The sequence below is a fragment of the Adiantum capillus-veneris genome, chromosome 27 (assembly GCF_014529385.1).
Source record: "Adiantum capillus-veneris isolate H3 chromosome 27, ASM1452938v2, whole genome shotgun sequence".
NCBI lineage: Eukaryota > Viridiplantae > Streptophyta > Polypodiopsida > Polypodiales > Pteridaceae > Adiantum > Adiantum capillus-veneris.
The window spans coordinates 24,257,735-24,272,747 of NC_140957.1; positions in this window are offsets into that span (position 1 = coordinate 24,257,735).

The window sequence follows — 15,013 nt, forward strand, 5'->3', positions numbered from 1 at the left end:
GGAAGCGACTGTTGATGCCATTGAGTATTAATTTGAGTGGGAGTGAGCTAAGTTACATTGACAAAGTGAAGGACACTCAACTCCCAATCCATAGCTGCTTTTCATTCAGCATCCACTTCTTGAACAATCTGTTCTTTAAGTGCATCTTCTTTAGCTATTGAGAGCTAGACCATTGGAACTTGTTCCTCGTCTGATTTGTACTTGGAATTGAAAAATTTCTATCTGCCCTTTAGTTGGTTGTGTTTCTATTTCTCCAAAGAAGATTGATGGTATCTCTAGGTTTGGCTATTGAGATGTACTTGCCTCGTCTTGAGTTTCTACATTCCCTTCTATCAATAACAGCTGATTGCCTTTTTTTAATTCTTCTATCTCTTTGAGCCCGCTCCTCCCTTTGCATGCACATTAGGGTGAGGTCCCTTATTTGTTCTTGTTCGAGCTTCAACTCAAGTTTCAATTCTTTGTTTTCTCTTTCTAAAGTTTTGTAAACTTTGTCGGTCCCCTTGAGTGAAGCTAATGCTCTGAGTATTGATTCTCTACTCTGAGTATTGTGTTGAAAGGGTAATTACTTAGCTAAAATGATGCTCAGTAGGATTTATGTTGAATAGGATCTAAATCGAGTTTGCTAGTCGGACTTTTGTTTGCTCAGTCGGACTTCTGTTTGGTCGGATATTGTAAGTTGGATTTTGGTAAATTGGATATTCATGTCAAAAAGGTTTTAGTTAGAGCAGTTATAACTTGCTAGAGAAAGAAGTAGTCGCATGTACAAGAAAAGAGATGTATAAGCTTTCATAAATGAAGTACTCTGATGTCTAAGCTCGTTTTGTCTCTGCTTTTACTCAGTCTAAAGTTGTTTGTTCTATCATCTACTATATTCTGATCATGAGTTGAGTGTCCATTTCTTTGTGTGAGAATATGTGCGTGGGTAGAGTTTCTTGTGTTAATGAACCCCAAGAATTGGATGTTACTAGGGTTTTTATGTCAGAAGGGGATGTGCAGGTCCTTAGGCAACAAATTAAGAATACAATGGAAGAGATATGGCAATCCATCAGAGCTATAATAACTACTGTGTTGAAGCACCCCTATGAAATAGTGAAGACTGGCTTTGTGAGTGCACATGAAGTTGATCTGCGGGCAGAGGTAGCTCAACTTAAGAAGGAAAGAGAGTTTTGGATTAACCACGTACATGAGATCAAAGCAAAGCACAAGGAGAAGCTGGTGATTGAAGAGAAACAAAAGTGTGCAGAGCAGATTGAGTGTTCGGAAAAACCATTGCAGGACATGGAAAATTCAGAATTGGAAAAGAAGCACAGTGCTGAGCCAGAATTTGAGATTGATGAAGATGTTCTAGCAGGGTTTACAGTACCAGCTGTGGAAACTTCTGACCTAGTAGAAGTTTCTCTTTCTAAAGCTGAGGTTGGTGCTGTTTCTGAGCCTATGGAGAAATAATGTAGTATTTAGCATTTTCAAATTGAGCAGCATATGTAGATTTTTGGAACTTGTTTTATGGTCATGTTCTATTTTTATCAAGGGATATGTAAGTCCGAGTCAGATTTCTACACAATCCACCATCGAGACGTGCCATGTGTTGAAAGGGTAATTACTTAGCTAAAATGATGCTGAGTAAGATTTATGCTGAATCGGATTTTGCTAGTTGGACTTTTGTTTGTTCAATCAGTGTTTGGTCGGATATTGTAAGTCGGAATCTGGTAAATCGGATATTCATGTCAAGAAGGTTTCAGTTAGATCAGTTATAACTTGCTAGAGATAGACGTAGTCGTGTGCACGAGAAAAGAGATGTACAAGCTTTCAAAAATGTACCCTGATCTTTGAACTCGTTTTGTCTTTGTTTTTACTCACTCTCAGTTTGTTCTATCTTCTGCTATATTCTAATCATGAGTTGAGTGTCCATTTCTCTGTGTGAGAGTATGTGTGTGGGTAGATTTTCTTGTATTGATGAACCCCAACATATTGCAAAGAATCATTTGCTACATTCAACTGTACTTGGAGCTTTTGTACCGCCTGAGTAGTGCTCATAAGCTCATTTGTCACTTTAGTTAGGCGCTGCTCCTTGCTTTTATAGGCATTTGATAACTTTGTGAGGAGTTCCCCTAGCTCTTCCATCTTCTTTTCTTGATTTTCCTTGACGTTTTGGTGTTGTTTTGCTTCATCCTTGAGCTCTTTCATTTGGCCTTGAAGATTTTCAATGATACACATTGTGTCTTCAAGCTCGCCTTGGAGCACATCAAGCACCTGTTCAAGTTCTCAAGCTTTAGCATTGTGGCTAAGAGCTGCTGTTCGCATTTTCTCAGTCATCAGCTACATTTGCTTTGCATATTCATTGACTTGGGTGATAACTTCATCCATCTCTTTGGATTCTGCTTGAGGCTCTTTGGAAGGTCCAGCCTAATCTTTGGTTGTTTCTTTGAGCTTCAGCTAATGCCTCGTGTATCTTCAGGGCTTGAGCTCCCGCATACATCCTTTCTAACATGTATTTTTTATTTCATGGATCTTCTTCTCAGGGTTCTATGACCCTTGGACTCCATAGATTGGAAGTCTATCCCAGTAGCTTGTCGACTTTGTTCATAAGCTTCCTTTTCTCTTTCGAACCTTGCCTTCTTTTGTGGAGGTTCTTTCTGATGGGCGGCCACTACCTTTCTTTTCATCTCCTCCCTTCTTGCCCTTTTTTCTTAATTATATAAACTTTCTTCACTACTATGGACTTCAAGAGCTTTTCACTGACTCTTCATCTGACTTAAAAATCCCTTTCTTCTTTGATCTTGTGGCTCGTGGAGAGGGCTAAGTTTTCTCTGTGATTATCCATGTGTTTTGATATGGGGCTGGTAGCAAGTTATCGGCCATCCCAATGGCATGGTATGCAATTTGGGTTAAGACTTCTGGAGCTCCTAAGTATGTGACTTTTCCTTCCTTCTTTATGCTCTTGAGTGTTGTAAGCACATATTCAGCATGATCTATTGAGTGTCTACTTGATGACTTCAATACCTGCGTGAAGGTGGTTGCAACAACATGATTTAGGGTAGTGTACCTTGGTGGTTTATTGGACAGGAAGTGTAAGTGCTGGTGGTATAGGCGGGCAAGATCCTCTACTTGCATTAGCATAAGATCGGAGAAGGTGGCGGAAGGTGTACTTTTTGTGAATGTTCATGTTGTTTTCCTATCTCTTGCTCTCATTGTCATATCTCTAGTGAGAAGCTTTAGTGCTTCAACCACTACGTCTTTGTTGATGACCACCTTGACTTTCTATCCTTGCTGACTTGTGATGCAGATCCATCCTCCTTAATTGTCGACAGTAGTTCGTAAGCCCTTTGGAAGTCTACTCCACATGGTACTTGATCATAAAATACTCGAAGTCCAAACCTCCTGTTGGCTTCTTTTGTAGTTGGCTTAGCCGCTACATCATAGACTTCCTTCGGTAGCATGTGCAACTCCACTTCACTTCCATATTCTTTTTTGAATCTGTCGGTGAAGACTGTGGTGTTGTGCTCCTCAAGTTGTTCTTTTGATAGGTAGGTTACTTTGGCCGTTTTCACAGAACTAGAGTCCAATTGATATGGTGGCAACTCTTGCAGCTTTTCTTTTTGGGTCTTTCTCTTCTTTGCTTTCTAAGCAGCTTGCATTGCACCTATTAGGAGAATATAGGTTCAAAGTTTAAAAATTCCACAAATTCCGCTTTGACATGTCTTGTGTTACAATTGCTGGCAAATAATGTCCGTTTTTCTTCAAACCAATTTTGGAGCATGCATAGATGCATAAAAACATATATAGATCAAAATCATTCACTTCAGGCAAAAATTGCAATAAAAGTAAATAATTGGATGAGCAGTTTTCCCAAATTCCATTGTTAGTCCTAATAGACCGTAAAATCTACATTAGACCCGAAAACTTCCTCAATCGGACTCTCTTAGCTCATTCTGCGAGAATTTGTAAAAACAGACCCTGGCGGCCTAATTGAGGCCTCCCTCTTCTGTTTGTCGATTTGATTAAAAAAAAAAATGTGTCTATTCGTCTTGTCCTCATGATCATCAACGTATTTTCAGTTCCACCATCTGAGCTAATTTGCTATTTATTATTAATTTTTTACTTGTTTATTAAAAAAATCAAAGAAAATAAGAAGATGCATAGAAAAAAGAAAGTTGAAAGATCAACAATCAACAAAATCCATTGAGAAATACTATTTTATTATTTTTTGGTGGATTGCTCCATTTTTAAGCTCCAATATCAAGAAAAATTAATAAAAATACACAAAAAGGGCTATTTTTAAATTTAATTTATAATAGTATATACACTATTTACACCCATCGAGAAGATTTTATGAGTTAAAATTTCCCCGTTGATGATTTTTAAGGGAATTATTAGGTAATTTGGCAAAAGCCCACACGTTAACATCCAACTTTTTTCTCCCTCTTCAAACATTGCCCTTAATTAATGAAGTTTCCTTCCACCTCTCCTAGATGGAGTACTCCGGGACGACTGTGTTCATGGGTTGAACAATTGTGTCTATGCATAGCCGTGGTTGGCTCTACCATGCTTTGAAGGTTAATGCAATTCAAATCAGTATGTGGTGCAAGGGTTGGGTCTTCAGAAGTTAACTCAGGGGTTTCCGTGGTCGAGGTATCTTGTTGATGTTTTCTAAATAGCAGATTTTGTAATTTATGTGCTCTTTGCCTACTTGTAACATCTGGATGCTTTGACACACTCATCTCTTGTCATAGAATCTAATATCTAATCAACCCAAATGATTTTCTCATATTAAACTGATCATTTAATGTGGGAGAATAAACGAAAACAAGGATTAAGATATAGACATGTGCTTATAGATCTATCTCAACACAGAGCCAATGGTAAAGGGGCCCAAATGAAAGATGGTCTATCAAAGAGCACGGCTAACCAATGGAGCATAAGACCTTAAGGTTAGCTTCATTGAAGACAACCAATAGTTAGTGTAAAAGTCCTTTTGACCTTAGATAAGCTAGGGATGGCTTAAGGTGGGAACCCGACCCAAGATTAAGGTGCTTGAGGTGCTTGATGACTGCGATGCTTGAGATGCTTGATTCTAGGGCTATACTTGAGGTGAGAACCCAGCCCAAGCTTGAAGTGCTTAAGGGCCAAGCTTGTGGTGGGAACTGGGCCTAAGCTTGAGGGGCTTGAGGTGTCAAAAATTAAAGATTCAATCCCTGCAAGGAGGGGGCGAGCCCTACAAGAGAGGGTATGAGAGAGAACACCCACACACTCACACAAGGCATGCTTGGTACAAAGAAATCAAAAGGGACACTTGTCGAGTTCCTCCTCATGTTGCCCTCATGGTGTGCTTGAAGCCTATTGCTTGGCCACCCAAGGGGTCCAATGATAATTTAGGAGATTTAATTAATTGATTTTGAATTTATCAAGTCCTCTCTCTCAAAGAATAAAGGGGGACACTTGTGTCAAGGCTACCCTTGTTGCTGGGTATGACTCCTGCTTATGATTGGCTAGGCCTAGAGGGTCCAATGAGCTTGAAGCATGCGCTACAAGGGGGGGTCGACCAAAGCAAGCTAGGGGGAACTTGAGGGGTATACTCTCCCACACAAACACACACACTTTCATTGTCTGAAGTGCAAAGTGCAAGAGCTCCCTCTCCTTCTCCAAGCAAGTAGAGAGGTTGAGAGCCTACACCAACACTCTTGGCTATGAGATGCAAATCCAACCAAGATCCATGCTTCGGAGCTTAAGCTTTGCATTTCTCGATCTTCATTACTATGCTATTATGTATGCTAGCAAGAAGAGTGATTATAAGTGAGGAACTAGTTCTTTCTCCTATGAAATATTTCTTCTTCCTCTTCCCTACCCCCTTTCCCTGCTAGCTCTCTCCACCTTCGAAGGTGTTTGAGGTCTTGGACTGAGGCTTAAGATAGTTAAAGCTTTCCACAAAGTTTATGCTATGCTCGTGATGCATGAAGCTTTCCATCTTCATTGCATCACCTAGGTCACGAGGAACACAAATATTGTATTGTAACAAGTCTCTCTTGATGGGAGAAATCATAATATAAATGCCTATTGGAGGGGGGACTGGCTCCACATAAATCCGGTCCTCAACTGTTGTCATGTTTTCTAAATTCTCTCTCTTGCAAAAGTATCGTTCATGCCAAGTTGACTAAATGCTATGTTTATGCTGCTAACTTCAATTATTCTCACCCGTTATGCTCACAAAATAATTTCTCAAAAGTACTCTCTTTAGTTTTCACTACTCTCAAGTTAATAGGCCAATTCCATTACATTTCTTGAGTTGTCCGTAACAATATTGACGGTTGCTGAGATTTAACTCTCCATTGGTATTTTGGTTTTCGGTTGATGGATTATTGTGGTGGAGTTTTTTGAGATTTAACTTTCCACTAATTCATCGGCTTGACAGTTTGTGGAGAAGATAAATGCTCCTTTGGTTTCCAAACCCATCTAGTGTTCTCTTCTGCAAGATGTTTTTCTCTGAGTTGTTAGATGTAAAACTTCCTTCAGTATGGTAGATGATTTTTTGGGCACCCAAATTTGAGACGGGTTGTCCTTAACTTGTGCTTTTGGTACCCAAATCTGCCTGGCTCCTTTCATGCTGCTTATAGCATTTGCTTGTCTAGAAGTTGACTTGGATTTATTTTTTCCTGCTTTCTTTTGTGGGGGACCTCTTTTCCATTCCTCTTTTATCGGTGAAATTGGAACTAAGAGTTGTCCTCCTTTAAGTGATAGCTTGAGTTGATTGGTGTCCCAATCTGGTACTACCTTGTATGTTCACATCCATGAGATTCCAAGAATCATCATTTCATTCATATGTTCATCTGATATGCATATAAATTGCTGAGGGCATGAAAATCCATTTACTATCACATTCAATTTTACCACTCCCAATGCCGGTGTTGGGTTTTTGTTTCATCCTTTGATAGCATATTCCTGATGCTAAAGATTGATTTGTAGCTTTCTACTAAGTGGAATAACTGAATGCATTCATTCGAGCGCTGATATCTACTACTTATGCATTTGTGCTATGATTGTTCAATTGTACTGTGATGCGGAGATAAATTGCATCCAACCATTCATCATCCGTTGATACGGCATCATTTTGTGATTCCCATAGTCTCTTATCTGGTTCCAAAGTGTTGATGGGAATAGGTGTTTGTTGATTTTTGAAAGAGGCTTCCTCTTGAGTACTCAAAGTCGAGCTTCCTCTTGAGCTTCTTCAAAAACGTGATGTCGTTTAATCTTTCTTTGTGCTTTGTTGCATACATTTTTTCTAGCAATTCATTGGTTATCAGAAAATGGTACTTCTTTAAGCGGCATCCACTAATCTAATTAGCCATTGGTTCACCATCTATCATAATAATCAATATCTAATTCTCCTAAATGATTTTCTCATATTAAATTGATCATTTAATGTGGGGAAGGCAAGGGGAGAAAAAGCTAGAATATTGGTTAAGCTAGCAGACCGGCCACAGTAGGGATCCAAAGGGGGGGCCATCTGCAAAAGAGCCATGTGCAACAATGGGCTAAAAAGACACTAAGGTTCAGCCCATTAAGACTTCCAAAATGCTAAGGTTCCAAAATTCAAAGGTTGTGTCCAAAGGTCAACCCTAGGGAAAATTGGATGCTTTGTGTGTGCCCTAAAAGTCTTTGCACATCCCTACATGGGAGGGGGCAAGCCCCAAAGGTAGGGGATGAGAGAGAAAGCCACACACACACACACACACACACACACACACACAGGCTCCCTTTACACAAAGGGAATGAGGGACACATGTCAGCTCCCTAGGCCAAATGCCCACAAGGTGTGCCCAATTTCTATTGGATGACCCTTGAAGTACACCAATGAGAATTAAGCTAGAGTAAATCTAGTTTAATTCATTTAAAAACATTTAATAAAAGAAACCAATGAGAATTAAGTCTCCTAGAAGACTATTGGGCAGTCTCCCAAGGGGTCCAATGAGCATTCAGGAGCCCCATGGCTTGCCTGATTCCTATTGGCCAGGAGGAAAAGGGGTCCAATGAGAGTTTAGTTTAGTTATTTAATTACCTAAAGCTCTCACAAAAGGGGAAAGGGGGACACATGTCAGAAGGCTATCACTTATGCTGCTTAATTGTAATTGGCTTGACTTGGGGAGGGCCAATGAGGCTTCAGCAAGAGCAATTAGCAAGAGGGCTTGCCCAAGAGAGAGAGGGGGCTGATTTTTGCAAGGCATTATCACACACACACTCACACAAGCTCATGTGTGAAGAAAGAGAAGACTATCTCTTCCCAAGCTTTAATGGAGAACTCATCACCTACTCCAAGCTTATGAGATAGAAGCCTACATCAACACTCTCTTGGCATGTGGATGCAAATCCAACTAAGAGCCAAGCTTCAATGCATGCTCATCTCCTCTACCAAGCTAATTACTAAGCTAAGCTATGCTACATATGAGTGATTATGTGAGGAGATGTACATCTTTTTCGTAAGATACTCCTTCTTCCTCTCAATCTACTCTCATACCCTGCTAGCTCTCACCATCTTCGAAGGTGTGTGAGGTCTTGGGTCTGAGAACGGGGATAATTCAAGTTGTGTTTGTTAAGTGTTTTGCTTAGTGCATGAAGTTTCCATCTTCATTGCACTAGCTAGTCTTGAAGGAACACAAAGAATTGTATTGTACAATGTCTCTCTTGATGGGAGAAACCATAATACAAAGCCTTTTGGAGGGGGGACCGGCTCCATGAAAATCCGGTCCTCAATTGTTGTCAATAGCTTAATTTCTCTCTCTTTTGATAGTATTTTCTATGCTATCTAACTAGGTGTTATGCTTTTTGTTGCTCTCTCCACCCAAGCACTCTTGTAATTCTCATTAGGAATCTATTCTAATGAAATGCCCACTATGTTCATGCTAATTTCCGCTACACATAAGTTATTAGGCCATTAAATGCTACACCATCTATAGTGGACAACTTAACTGCTCCACTCGGAGATACATATTCAATGATAAACGGTCCATTTCTCTTTTTTTTTAATCTGAGAATGTGTTGCTTAAGGGAATAAACTAAAACTAGGTCCCCTTTTTTGAAGATTTTTGTGACTAGGTGTGAATCAGAAAATTGTTTTTGCTATATTTTTTGTGCATAGATGTGAGTTATAGCTGTTATCCTTTGTTCGTCAAGCTTTTATAGATCTTCAAGCCTCTTTGACAATTCATGTCCTGTCCACTCAAGACCTTTAGCTACCTTTAGTATTGGCAATAAAACTTCCATCAATAATATGTCATCAAGACCATAAACAAGATTAAATGGTGTAGTATTTAAATATGTCTTGAATGAAACTTTGTAAGCCCATAGAGTAGCATGTAGATTTATTTCCCAATCAGTTTGTCCTGAACTAACCACTTAAGTCAATACCAAGCTAAGAATTTTATTCGTGTGCTCAACTTGTCCATTGGATGATATGGAGCAGATTTGTTATGGATGACCATAAATTCATTCAGAAGATACTCAATTACCTCATTGAGGAAATGATTTCCCCTATCACTGACAATTTCTATAGGCAGTCCATATCTTGTGAATACATTCTCATACGAGAATGCGGCTTTAGTTCTAGCATCATTCTTGTTGGTTGCCTTAGCCTCTACCCACTTGGTCAAATAGTGCATAGCTACAATGATATATTGAGCTTGATTTGTATAACCAAGTGGTTGTATTGGTCCGACAAAATCTATGCCCCATTATGCAAAAGCTCTAGCTCTCATCATTGGTCTTAAAGGCATGCTATCTACCCTTGTTGGAATTTTTTCTCAGTTGCATGCATCACATCTTTGAACATATTCTTTGGCATCTGCAAAAAGTGTTGGCCATCATATGCCTACCATTAAAATTCCTCTAGCAGTGGTTTCACTAGAAAAGTGACCACCAGCTAATCCAGCATGTGCTTGTTCTAGAGTTGGTATATATTCATCTTCATTTGCACAAAGACGCAAATGTTGATCCTTTCCTCTTTGATACAATTGGTTTCCAATAAGAGAATAGTATCTTGCTTCATTTTCATGGCGGTGTTTACTCATATCCTCCGGAAATGTTCTGTTTTATAAGTAAGTAACTATATAGTTACTCCACTTAAGAACAAGTGAGATTTGAAATAATGTCACACGAGGTACAGTGTTTGTTTTTGGAATTGAAGACAGTCTTTCACAAATGAGTGAACATCAATCCTCATGGTTGGCCAAAATAATCCAACTCTCAAGATCCGTTGTATAATTTGGTTTTCCGCAAAGTGAAATCCAACTATGGTAATGTGTGTTTGATTTAGGTATTGGGATGTCTCCTTAGGGTTAATACACAAAATCAATATTCCATCTCGATTTCTTTTGTATAGCCTTCCAACTAGTAATTGATACATAGCCAATTGCCCAATTAATATTGGTGTAATAGGAAGTGATATTTGAGAATCCACTTGAGTATAGCCATCAATGAAACCATATTTTTTTACCAACGGGGTATCATTTCCACGGAGAACAAATATGTATCTGGTAGATCATCATCTAGCCCTTTTGGTGGTTCTCCTGAAATAATCCTTGATAAATGATCTACTCTTTGGTGTGTGGTGCCCTTTTTACAACTACAATGAAATACAATTTCAAAAGAATGATAATCCATCTCACTATTCTCCTTATGTTGCATGGCTTGTTGACCAAATACAATAAATCTTGGCGTTCCACAAAGAACACAAATTTGTTTTGGCTAATAAGTAATTTCTATACTTGTTTATGGCATAGATCATCTCTAATCCTTCTCTTTTGGTGGTTGGTTGTCTACTAGCATAGGAAATGGGAAAATCAAATTTTTCGTCTCCTGGTTGAGCTAATATACACCCAATGGAAAAATTTGAAGCATCAACACATGTACATAGAATATCTTATTCCAATCTGGTGCTTTCAATATTGGGGCTGTAGTGAGAGCTTGTTTAAACTTCATAAAGGATTCTTCACCCTCATCGGTCCATACAAAGAGTGTAATCACGCCATACATGGGTAATGAATTGCTATAATATCCACATTGTCCCATGAAATCCTAAACCCCTTTGACTATTTTCAGTGTAGGTAATTCACCAATAGCATGAATTTAAACCATATTGACCATTTTTAGACACTATTTGTCCAAGAATTTTTCCTTGTCTTCCATAAATGTACACTTTTCACGATTTAAGCAAATCATATAAAGTCTGCATATTTTGAAGACCTTTTTGAGATGTTCAAAATGATCAGCTCGGATTGATGAATGTACACATAAATCATCCATATATACTGCCAAGAAATTCCTAAGATATTCATTGAAAGCATGGCTCATCAATCTTTGAAAGGTGGCAGGAGCATTAGTTAGCCCAAAAGGCATAACCCTATAGGCAAAAATACCCCATTCAGTTGCAAAGGCAGTTTTATGCTAATCTTTTGGATAAACCAAAAGTTGATTGTATCCCAAAAAGCCGTCTAAAAAGCTGTAAGCTTCTTTTCTTGCAACGCGTTCTAAAACATGCTCGGTGATTGGAAGAGGGTAGTTATCTCTGATGGTGGCTGCATTCACTTTTTTGAGATTGACACATACTCTTAGTTTTTCTTTTTTCTTGGGCACCACCACAATTGGAGACACCCAATTTGTGTGTTCAATTTCATAAATGAATTTGTCTTCCTTGAGCTTCTCTATCTCTTCTTTGATCTTTTTCGCAAATGTTTCATTATAAGTATATGACCGTTGTCTACTTCATTTTGCATCATCTCTCATAGGTATGGTATGTTGATATTTTTTGGATCAACACCCTTGAGATCTTTATAAGAGCAAGCAAAGATATCTCGATATTCTTTCATTAAGCTTAGCAAAAGCTCTTCTTCTTTTTAGTCAAGTCGTTCACAATGTAGGTAGGTCTGGGCTCTTCTCTCGAGGGGTGCATTATGTAATCATGTTAATGTATAACGTGAGTTCGAAAGGAATGGTTTTAAAATGCAAAAATTTTAGAAAATTTAATAGAGATACATTAAAATAAGGGGTTCTAATATTCAATTTTAGAAAGACTTCCTAAAATAAGGGGTCATTTTATCTATTCAGACATGTTAAAAGAGAGTTTTTTAAAATACCCCACGAATGCACGTTATATAGGGGGCTATGAAATGGTGAACCACCCAAGGATCTTCTCCTGGTTCAACTAAATCTATTTTCTTTGCATTTTCAGGTCCTTCATATGACTCACCCTATTTTCTTAGTTCCCTTATAGGTTGTTCCACTGTGATCTTTTGGTCTTGCAAAGTATATTTCTTGTAATGGGATGGAACACTCATTACATCTTTATTCTCTTCCTTGATTGTTTCCATTTTAGTGGTATACACCTCCTTTAAAGTTTTCTTCAACTCTCGATATTTTTTATCTCGTTCAACCTGTGTCATGGATGATTCATTATCTTGGTGCTTAGGTTTTGATTCAGTTTCCTTTCTCATTTTCCTTGATGTTTTTGATGTTCCTTGCTTGTTGTTTGAGGGATATCTATCTGTGATTTTATCTTTAGCAAAATCATGTGCATCTATCTGCATCAGAAACTGTGTTCTGCTAGAAACTGATGGCATAGGTCTAGATCAAAAGTTTTTTGTTTCTCTTTTCCTTCTATACCATTTCTGTCTTCTTGGCTTTTGGTTGGAAAAGTAAAAAAACTTTTCCTCACCTCCTTTTAGGTTTAGTTGGGCTCTCACATCACTACAACAAAAAAGGTGTCATCGACGTATATAGCGACGCTTAACGTCGTTATCTGCGTCCCTGTGAAACTGTCGGAATCTGTGTCGATATACGCGTGGAAAGGCTTTATTTGCAACGCAGATAACGATGCAGATATAGACGCAGTTATAGAAACAGATAGCAACGCAGATTCCGACAGAAGTATAGATGCATATATCGACGACCATAACAGGAAAAAAAAATCTTGGGTAGAGGATAGGTAGCCTGGCCTGTGCCCAGTAAAAAGATGGACACAGCCACCACAGCCAGACTTCCTGCCCTTTGCCCAAGAAAGCGAGCAGCACCAAAATCAACCGTGCTCCCGCAGAAATTCCGAAAGAGTTCCCTTCGTTTTTACATAAACTTTTCAAAAAAAACCATATCATGTATACGCCTCCTACATGCTATCCATGTAGGATCTCACATGAGATTTAAGGCCAATGAAAGAAATGAAATGAACTTTGTGCAAAACCATAACCGTACCAACTTAAAAGCATAACCATAATGAACCATAACCATAACTTACCATAACCACTTTGATCAAAACCATAATGCAGATAACCATAATCATAAACAAAATTAACAATAACCATAAGCATAACCAGAAAGTTAAACATCACCATAAACAAAACCTGAACCATAACTATGTCTATACAAGAATAGGAGAAATAACCATGTCTATACAATGACAATGACAATAACCATAACCATAAGGAAAACAATAACTGTCTGAACAATAACCATAACCATATATGTCTATACAAAAAAGAGACACAGAAGCGTGTCTGTGTCTCACAAAGCATATATATGAAATCCAGTCCACTGATGACTAGGCGTCACAACCTGCACATAGGACAACTCACAAAATTAGTATTGATATTACTTCACATATACTTACTTAATTAAATCAACTCACACATATTAACGTCTCACCTCAAGCGATCAGCGAGACTGTAAGGCCTCCAAGTCTACAGGCTCTCCTGAAGCATCAAGATCATTCAATACTTCATAGATACCTCTGTGATATCCATTTGACTCCTCCTGGCGTGTCGGAGCTCGATGCATCGCAAGATTCTACGTTTATACAAAAATCAAAGTAATAAGAATACATGATTCATCGCGTTTTAAAAAACGCCATAGTTAAGATTGGATTCGAAACTCACAAACTCATAGCGCCAGGTGTCAAAGCCTCCGCTGCCAAGATGAGATGTCCCCCTGGTCATCTATCGTATCTGCACGGCCTCACGCTGTTGTTTGAACCGCGTGTCCATTGTCCGCTCATCCTCCCTGATCTACAACGACGTCTCGTATGGGATGCTCGAAGGCTTCAGCGAGCCGGTCCTGAAAGCCTTCCGAGCTGCATCTCGTCGATGTTTCACGATGTCCCGTGCAACATCCTTGATCCATCACCTCGGAACAACGTTTGAACCCGGAGCAGGCTGGTACTCTCTCAAGATGGTCTCCACTATGTAACTGACTTTGTCCTTATCCTGCTCACCCCAAGAAGTCAGAATGCTGGTCGAAAACTGCAGCTCCGCGAGCTGGAGAATCCGCTGTCTCATCTCAGTCCCGACTCTATCCATGTCAATAGAACCATCTACCCGTACAGTATAGAGCTTGGAGGCACTAGGATCGTGTGCCCCCCAAGGTGTCCGAGGTGTGCCAAGAGGTGTGTCGAGAGGTGTGCCTGGGTAGGACGGGGGTCGTGAGCGAGTAGGGGTCGAAGCATCTGTGGACCCTCCTCCACAGCAACCACCACCTCCACCTGGCGATCGCCGAGATCGGCGAGTGCGCCTGTGCTGCAGAGATGAGGGCGTACCCGCCTCTGTCCCACCCCTAGGTGTCGAAGCCTCCGTGATGGGAGAAGCAGGCGTCCCCCCCCCCCCCCCATAGGTGTCCCCCCCCTAGGCATCGGACCCTCGGGTGTGAAGCCCGGAGGCGTAGTACCCGGGCCTCTGGCTACCCAGACTGAGAAGCCTCTGCCATCTGAGTAGGCGTCATCCGTATAACGAAGCCCATGAATGCATCTCCACTCATAGAAGTGGGATCTGGAAACTGGTCTGCCATACTAAAGTCCTGCACAAAGAAAGTAAAATAAAGCATCAGAACACAATTGTTTAAATTAACTTTAACCTTAATTTTAAATCAACGTCTTCACACAAACACTTACAGGCCTAGGCCTCGATGAGTGAGGCATCATCGATAAGATCTTGCACCATATCATCATCTATCTCTAATTGCAAACATAACTCTGCCCCAACTCGTT